Below are 8,575 nucleotides of genomic sequence, written 5' to 3' on the forward strand. Positions count from 1 at the left end.
AACTTTCAAAACCTTAATTATTTAAAGAAAGAAAAAGAAACTGCTGAACTACCTCGTCTCTTCTTCACTTTTTCACCGCTCCAACTCTCCATCAATCTTCAAAATTTTAAAATACCTGACCTTCTTCTTCTTCTTCTTATTTTTTCCCCTGCTAGAAAAAGTTAAACCACGTACCTAGTAAGGTGGTATCAGTCCGCCTAGAGTTACTAGCTCTTGACAAGGGATCCAAGCGGCCTTGTATGATTTGCTTCATCTCAACAATCACGGCTTGTGCTGGTCGGAAAGCTTGATTATGAATTCGAACATTTCTCTCTTTCCAAATACTATACAAGGCTGCCTGGAACACAAGCTTGGCGATCAGCATCACAAACTCATCAGGCGATAGGTTTCTAAGCCATCTAAGTCCATCTTCAAACAAAGCAGGAGGGTGGAGATTCATTCTTGAGCAAAAAAATGTCCACACCTCAGTACTATATGGGCAATAAAAAAAGAGGTGTTGCCTCGTCTCATCCGCCCCATTGCATAGAATGCAAGTTGCCGGCACTTGCAGGCCCCAACTCCGCATTCTGTCTCTTGTTCCCAGCCTGTTGCGAGCAATCACCCAAGTAATAAAAGCATGTTTCGGTATCCTCCCTTGAAACCAAACTTGGCGGTGCCAGAAAACTGTTTCCCTCTGTGGGTGCAAAGCTACCCAAGTATCCGGAGTTGAGAAGGTACAAGAAGCGACTTTGCTGCCTGGTTTCCAGAGATAAATGTCTTCTGCTTCTGAATTAAGTATAGGGGCAGCTGTTAACAACCTCAAAACAATCAATCGAGCAATAAACTTGCTCACCAATCCATTTACAACATTAAAACTTTTAAACCATTCAATCTATATTTATTTCAAGACCATAATTTATTGTGTAATCCTAGAGTTTTTGTGGATTCGATCCCTAAGTACTACATCTGAACCTCTTATTTGAGAGAGTAATTCACTCCTTAAGATAATTTGAGTGATATCATCTTGCTTTAATTGCGTCCCATACGAACTTGGCTGTATCAAGGTTGCCTCCTTGAAAGGTTAATGCTTCAGGTATAGATTGGAGTAGCAAGGCGATAGCCATGTTGTTCTTCTCTTCGTGTTTGTTTCCAGGATCGATAGCTTCCCAAACTTTGTTGATCTTGAGAGCGATCTTCATCCTCATGGTCCAAACAGTATAGTTGGAAGAGTTTAGCATCGGAAATTTTATCGAAGAGGGTCATGCTTCTTTAGTGGTTGTATCCGGCTCATCTTTTATGTCCGCTATCGTTTGATCGTCTTCTTCGTGTAGTGTCCACGATTTTCCACTTCAGGTTTTGCTCTGATACCAAATATAAAACTCGAAATTAACATATAAAGAATACTTTTATTTATTGCTTTAGATAAATAACTCAAAATCTAAAACTCTCAACACAGCAATGTATACCATAAATCATTACTCGACACTACTTATATAGAGATATTATATTTTTCATTCCTAATTGTAACACACACAAATCATGATTCTTATCTAGTAAGATCATAAATTAATTAGGAATAAGTTGTTTACATCGAACGATTACGTTCACCAGCAGAATTCTCTTTTCGTCACATAATTTATATATTTTCATTTCTTATTGGCATAATTGACTAAAACGTTTTAGAAGATTCGTTGGCTTTCCAATACGTCGCTTTTAGGTGTGAAATTTTTAAACGTTTTTCTTAAAGGTTTTATGGTTAAAGAATACATTATTTTATTCCAAGCTACATGGTTCACACTTCACGGGGATCCACGGAGAAAATAGAAAAAAAAATCAGTAATACGACAGGAGGGAAAAAAATCATCTGATAAACTAAAGTAGCATGATCAATAAATTAAGAAACATTATTGGATAACACCGTCTAACTTTAACCGAATTCAAATAATGATTTCGTAAAATTTCATTGTATTTTTCCTTAATTTGTTGAATTGCCGCAATATTTCATCTACGTTGAAAAATAAACAAATCCGTTGGTTCATAGTTTCCCGCATCAAACTTTATCCTGACTCTGCTAACAACTTCTAAATAACTATCCTGGAGCATGAGAAACTTCTCCATGCGCAATCTGCTATGCTCTCTCTTCCCTCCTCTTCAAAAGCTGTTATCGAGCTTCAGGCTCAACATGAGTGGGAGGAGCTGTCATCAGCTGAGACAGCTTTCTTCTACCAAAGAACAAACATCAACTGGCTATCTCTTGGGGATGGAAATTCAAGTCTGTTTAATCGCTATGCAGCTTCCCGGCAGGCCTTAAATCATATTCATTTCCTAACCTCAAGCACCGGGGAGCAAATTACTTCCCAATCGGGTATTCAAGAGCTATGCGTGGATTATTTTGAGGATCTCCTAGGCAGCCCGGTTTCGGATCCCTTATTCATCTAAAGTGACATGGACATTCTGCTTGACTTCAAATGCTCAGAAGCCCAGGCTGCTAGTTTCGAAAAAGAGTTCTCCGCTAAGGATGTTAGGAATGCGTTCTTCTCTCTTCCAAAGAATAAGTCTGGGGGGCCTGATGGATACTCGGCGGAATTTTTTACGGCTTCTTGGACTGTAGTGGGTCCGGAAGTCACTGAAGCCGTCATGGAATTCTTTCGCTCAGGAAAGCTACTAAAGCAGTGGAACTGTGCAAACCTAGTTCTCATTCCCAAGAAGCTGAATGCATCACTGACAACGGACTTTTGGCCTATATCCTGTCTAAATACAGTTTATAAAGTCGTATCTAGGCTTCTGGCCTCAAGACTCAAAGAAATTCTCCCGCTTATGATTTCTAAAGCTCAATCCGCTTTCCTCTCAGGGCGACTCTTAGCGGAGAACGTCTTGCTTGCAACGGATCTCGTCAATGGCTACAACACTCATGCGCTATCACCTAGAGGCATGTTGAAGGTAGATCTGAGGAAGGCGTTTGATTGTGTCCGCTGGGATTTCATCATTGCTGCTCTTCGAGCCATCGCCATTCCTGAAAGCTATATTGGTCTGATATCTGAATGCCTGTCTACAGCTTCCTTCTCTGTTTGTGTTAATGGAGTTTCGGGTGGGTTCTTCAAAAGTATAAAGGGAATTAGGCAGGGTGATCCCCTTTCGCCTTATTTGTTTGTTCTTTCTATGGAATGTCTATCAAGGTTGCTCCTCTCTCGCTTTGACTCTGGGCTTATTGGGTATCACCCAAGAACGGAGCAACTAAAGATTTCACACCTTATGTTTGTAGACGACGTCATGGTGTTCTTCGATGGCACTAGTAACAGCCTGCACGGAATATCTGAATGCCTTGATGACTTTGCTTCCTGGTATGGCCTTCATATGAACACAACTTAGACCGAGCTCTTCACCTCTGGAGTTGACCAAGCTGAATCAGCGGCTATTGCTAGCTACGGATTCTCTTCGGGTCAATTCCCTATAAGGTATATCGGTCTCCTTCTCATGAGCAGGAAGCTAAAGATCTCTGAATATGCACCTTTGATGCTTAAGATCACCTCGAAACTTCAATCATGGACTTCTAAGATTCTTTCCTTCGCTGGAAGGCTGCAACTACTCAGGACTGTGATCTTTGGTTTAGTCGCCTTCTGGCTTTCTGCATTCATCCTCCCCAAAGGCTGTATTAAGAGCATTGGGACCCTTTTCTCCAGTTCCTTTGGTCTGGAAACCTAGAGAAGAGAGGTGTAGCAAAGATAGCTTGGCAAACAGTATGTCTTCCCAAGCAGGAAGGAGGGCTTGGCCTTAGGAGCTTCTCGGTTTGGAATCAAGTACTCTGCCTAAAGTTCATTTGGTTGCTATTGTCTAAATCCCCATCTCTTTGGGTGGACTGGCACTGGAGTATTCACTTAAATAATAAGTATTTCTGGATCATCCAAGCTTCACCTGATTCTTGGGCCTGGAAAAAGTTACTAGACCTCCGACCCCTCGCGCTTCAATTCTGTCAATCCAAACTGGGTAATGGAAGAACTGCAAGTTTTTGGTTCGATGTATGGACGCCGTTTGGCCAGTTAATTGAATATATTGGCCCTTCTGGTCCGAGAGCTTTGAGGATCAGAAAGGAGGCGGTTATTGCTGATGCAATTAGAGATGATGCTTGGAAACTTCCGCATCCTAGAGCCCAAAAGGAAGTTGATCTTCATGCTTATCTCACAACTATTACCTTGCCTTTAGCTACTGATATAATAGATGAATATGAATGGATTGCTGCTGATTGTCCATCTCGTAGTTTCAGGTCATCTTCGACGTGGGAGATGCTGAGGCCGACGGAGGAGACTAAAGATTGGGTAGACGTCGTCTGGCTCAAAGGAGGAATTCCTAAACATACATTCACAATGTGGGTTGCAAACTACGACAGGCTGCCCACAAGGTCGAGGCTCGCTGCTTGGGGTCTACCAATAGCACCTACTTGCCCTTTCTGCGCTCGCTATGATGAAACCAGAGATCATCTTATGCTTTCCTGCGAGTACAGCTATGAAGTTTGGTCTGGGGTGCTGAGAAGATGCCAACCCCCACCATCAATGTTTACCTCCTGGTCGGAGCTTCTCTCTTGGATACGGTCCTCCCCTTCAAAGAAGCTTACTCTACTGAGGAAAATCGCAGTTCAAACGGTTATCTTTCATCTATGGAAACAGAGGAACAATCTTATACACAATCAAGCGGCTTTATCGACTGTTATATACCATGGGTTTGAACCATTTTCATCCATGGTATATAAGTGTTTTACTATCTATATATTATATATTATATCCTATTAGGTATGTTTTCAGGTTCAGCAGTATCTTGGAGTAAAGTGATGATTATGGAGCATTTATGAGCTTAAAAGAGATTTCATCCGAGCTGACCATTAGAGGTCGATACGAAGAAGAAGCAATCGTTCGATGCACATCCAGTGCCGTCGATCGATACAGAAGAGAAGCCTCGACGATTGAAAATTATGATCGATCGATGTACATCCTGTATCATCGATCGATGTCGAGACGCGAGATGCGTGACTTGGTTCCAGCCGACTTTAAACCCAAAGCTTCACCAAATTACAAGATTACCCCTGACGAGTTTTTAACCTAATAGTCATATACTTGCCTAAGTGTTAAGAGGCAAAGAGCTTTAGCCACCATTGTATTCTTACTTTCAGCAAGTGAGGGAGAGAGTTTTAGGAGAGAAAATCATAGAGAGATTTGTGATTGGAACTCCATTGATTCATCTATTCTATTCTATAAAGTTTTTATCTATATTTTGTGTCATGAATTGCTTAGCTATGTCTGAGTAGTTTACTTGTTAGATTCATTGTTCAAATAGGTTAGAGGAATTAGCCCCAACAATAGATTTGTTGAGCTGTGGTATTCATTGATTGATTGTTCTTAATGCTTGTTTTAGCATTGCTAACTAGAACGTGAACCTAGGAATTTGCATGTGTCAAACATCCTTGATCATCCTGTCCTGAATCTAATCTGTCATGATAGGACTGCTAGAGAGAGCTAACCACTGATCTAGGAGACTAGTGAGCATTATCAACCCGCGCCTAGGGCTTAACTAGAAGATATCGATCGATATTGTCTTCTGACAATCGATCAATATTGTCTTCTGACAATCGATCGATATTGTCTTCTGACAATCGATCGATACTGCGAAAGGTGTATCGATCGATATCCATATAGGATCATCGATCGACACTTTCTTGTGATCAAAAGATGACAGTTGAGATCCAAGATCTAGTTAGTTAACCAGTGAAAATTGCCATCGGTGATCACTGTGATTAAGGAGTTGAGCTCTAATATATCATGCATTCAACTGTTAGGCATCTATAGGATTATAATCTCTAACACCTGAATAGAAACCATGCATCAAATATCTTCCAATAAAGTTACACCCCCAATCATCTTGTTAGTCGAGCAATAGGCTTGCTCAATTAGGATTGCTATTTACTTTTAAACCATAAAACAACAAACACCTAGAATTAATAACCTGACTAGATTTAATAGGTTCCCTAGCTCCTTGTGGATTCGATCCCTAAGTACTGCAACTGAACCTCTTATTTGAGAGAGTAATTCACTCCTTAGGGTAATTTGAGTGGTATCAAATTTGGCGCCGTTGCCGGGGAGCTTTGACCGCCATTAGATTTAGTGTTATTGATTCGTATTCCTTTCTCTACCCCCATTCTGACACAAATTTTTTTCTTGTCTTTTCAGGTGCATGCCCAGCAGTACTAGAAGCAACAAGGACAAACACCTGCTATTCTCAGAAGATCCTGCTCACTTGGAACGCACGATCCACAAAGACCAACGTTCCACATCGCTCGACGCAACAGCTTTCATGACGACTGATTCTCGCACCAAACCGTCGACCAACATCCAACCTTCATCGTCGACCTATCTACATCGTTCGACATCGATCGATACTACACCGCGTACATCGATCGATCATCAGTCGCGAGACATGGTTGCGATTGTTATTCTCAGACAAAACGAGAATGGAAACTTGTATGACCAGGATGGTCATCTGCGTAATGCAATAAGTCATAAACTAGACGCTCAGGGGAATGCAATCCCTGATACTGATGCTACAGGAGCTGCTCAACCTGTAGAAGAGGCTGCTCGACCAAGGGCACTGGCTGACTACAATCGTCCAGATGAGTACTACGCCAACAGATCAGCTATTCGACTTCCAGAGATTCAGAAGCAGAATTTCGAGTTGAAGCCTCAGTACTACACACTCGTGTCACAAATACCCTACTCTGGGTTACCGCACGAGCATCCTATGGACCATATGGAGAGGTTCTAGGATCTTATCGCTGCTATTCGTATGGATGGAGTCCCCGAGGACTATCTATTGTGCAAGCTCTTCTTGTATTCTCTAACTGGAGAAGCGATGCACTGGCTTAAGCATCTACCCACATGATTTCTAACATCCTGGGCCGACATCAAGAATGCTTTCTTGCGAAACTTCTTCGATGAGGCACGCGCTGAAGACTTGAGGAGCAAAATCGCTACATTCGCGCAGGAGACTGGAGAGTCTTTCAAAGATGCGTGGATCAGATTCAAGTTCTTCCAGCGAGACTGTCCACACCACGGATTCAACGAAGTGCAACTGCTGAGCACTTTCTTCAGAGGTATCGCCTTGAAGTATCAGATGGCTCTTGATACAGCTAGCGAGGAAAACTTCAACACCAGGAATCTGGTGGAGGCTGTGAGACTGATAGAAAATCTAGCAAACAACAGCAGAACCAAGAACACTGACTTTGAGAGGAAGAAGTCTGTTGCATCCCTAGGGAAGGAGCAGATGGACGAAGTTAGAGCAAAGTTAGATGTGGTTCATGAGCTTCTTAGGAAGCAGGTCGGCTCGGCTGAAGGAGAAGAAGCTGTAGACATGGAAGGAGAAGAAGATGTGAACTACATTGGAGGTACTGAATTTTAGAGGTCTGGAAACCAGGGTGGAAACAGAAACTTCTTTGGCAATGGTCAGAGGAGTAACCAGAGTTCACAGTTCCAGAAACCTTTCAGCAGCAACAGCAGAGGCTATAGAAACTCATTCTACCAGAATCCACCACCACAGACTCAGGAAAGCAAGATTGAACGATGCTTGACAGAGTTCTGGAAGGACAGCAAGAATTCACTGTGGATTTCAATGGGAAGATAGATTCTGCCTACAACAGTCTGAACACAAGAATTGAGACCTTAGGGACTCAGGTGAGGAAGCTTGAAATGCAAGTGGTTCAGACTGGAGACACTGTAAAGAGGCAAGAAGCCTTGGCTAGAGAGTCAGCAGTTGAGAAATCAAAACACCACGTAAATTGTTGGGGTCAAAAATGGTTACGACGAAGTTAACATTCAAAACGTCCGAAGAAGAAAACGAAAAACCTTCTTCGTCAAATACTTTTTCGAAATAGATTCTTCCTTACGAAAAGATTTGTGGAGGAAATACAAGACATCAGACAAGAGTTCGAAAAGGGTCGCTACGCAGCGACCGAACGCGTGTTCCGCTCGGTCGCTAAGTAGCAACCGAGCTTGAGCCAAGCTTGGTCGCTACGTAGCGACCGAGCATTCGTTCCGCTCGGTCGCTACGTAGCAACCAAGCTCGAGCCAAATCTCGGTCGCTACGTAGCGACCAAGCATTCGTTCCGCTCGGTCGCTACGTAGCGACCGAGCGTCCGTTCCGCTCGATCGCTATGTAGCGACCGAGCGTCCGTTCCGCTCGATCTCTACGTAGCGACCGAGCGTCCGTTCCGCTCGATCGCTACGCAGCGACTGAGCTCTTCCGAAACGTCGATACGACATTAGTCCATGCGTTCTCGTCTACCCTTCGATGCTATCTCCCAAAGACCGTAGCGAACCCATTTCACGTTCCCCGCCATTCTAAGTTATTGATCAAACTTTACCGTACAAACTGCGGAAAGTTTGTTCTTTATCGAAAGAAGCCGTAATAAACGCTTTGAGTCAGAAGACGGCCCAAAGGGACCTAAGACATGACTCGAGGCCCAACTTATGATTTCTTAACCAACAGCCCGTAAGCCGCATGACGGTTTACGCTTGGTTCGCAAGGAAAGATAAATGTCAAGTTTCCGCGGATAGAT

General features: G+C 42.9%; 1 non-coding gene across 1 annotated transcript; it reads right to left on the bottom strand.

The window, feature by feature from the left end:
• Positions 1–6,971: 6,971 nt before the first annotated feature.
• LOC125581151 lies at positions 6,972–7,079 on the bottom strand. The gene has a single exon (XR_007318862.1). It is a non-coding gene; the product is annotated as a small nucleolar RNA R71 (small nucleolar RNA).
• Between the last annotated feature and the right edge of the window lie 1,496 nt (positions 7,080–8,575).

The sequence above is a fragment of the Brassica napus genome, chromosome C1, assembly GCF_020379485.1.
Source record: "Brassica napus cultivar Da-Ae chromosome C1, Da-Ae, whole genome shotgun sequence".
Taxonomy (NCBI): Eukaryota; Viridiplantae; Streptophyta; class Magnoliopsida; order Brassicales; family Brassicaceae; genus Brassica; species Brassica napus.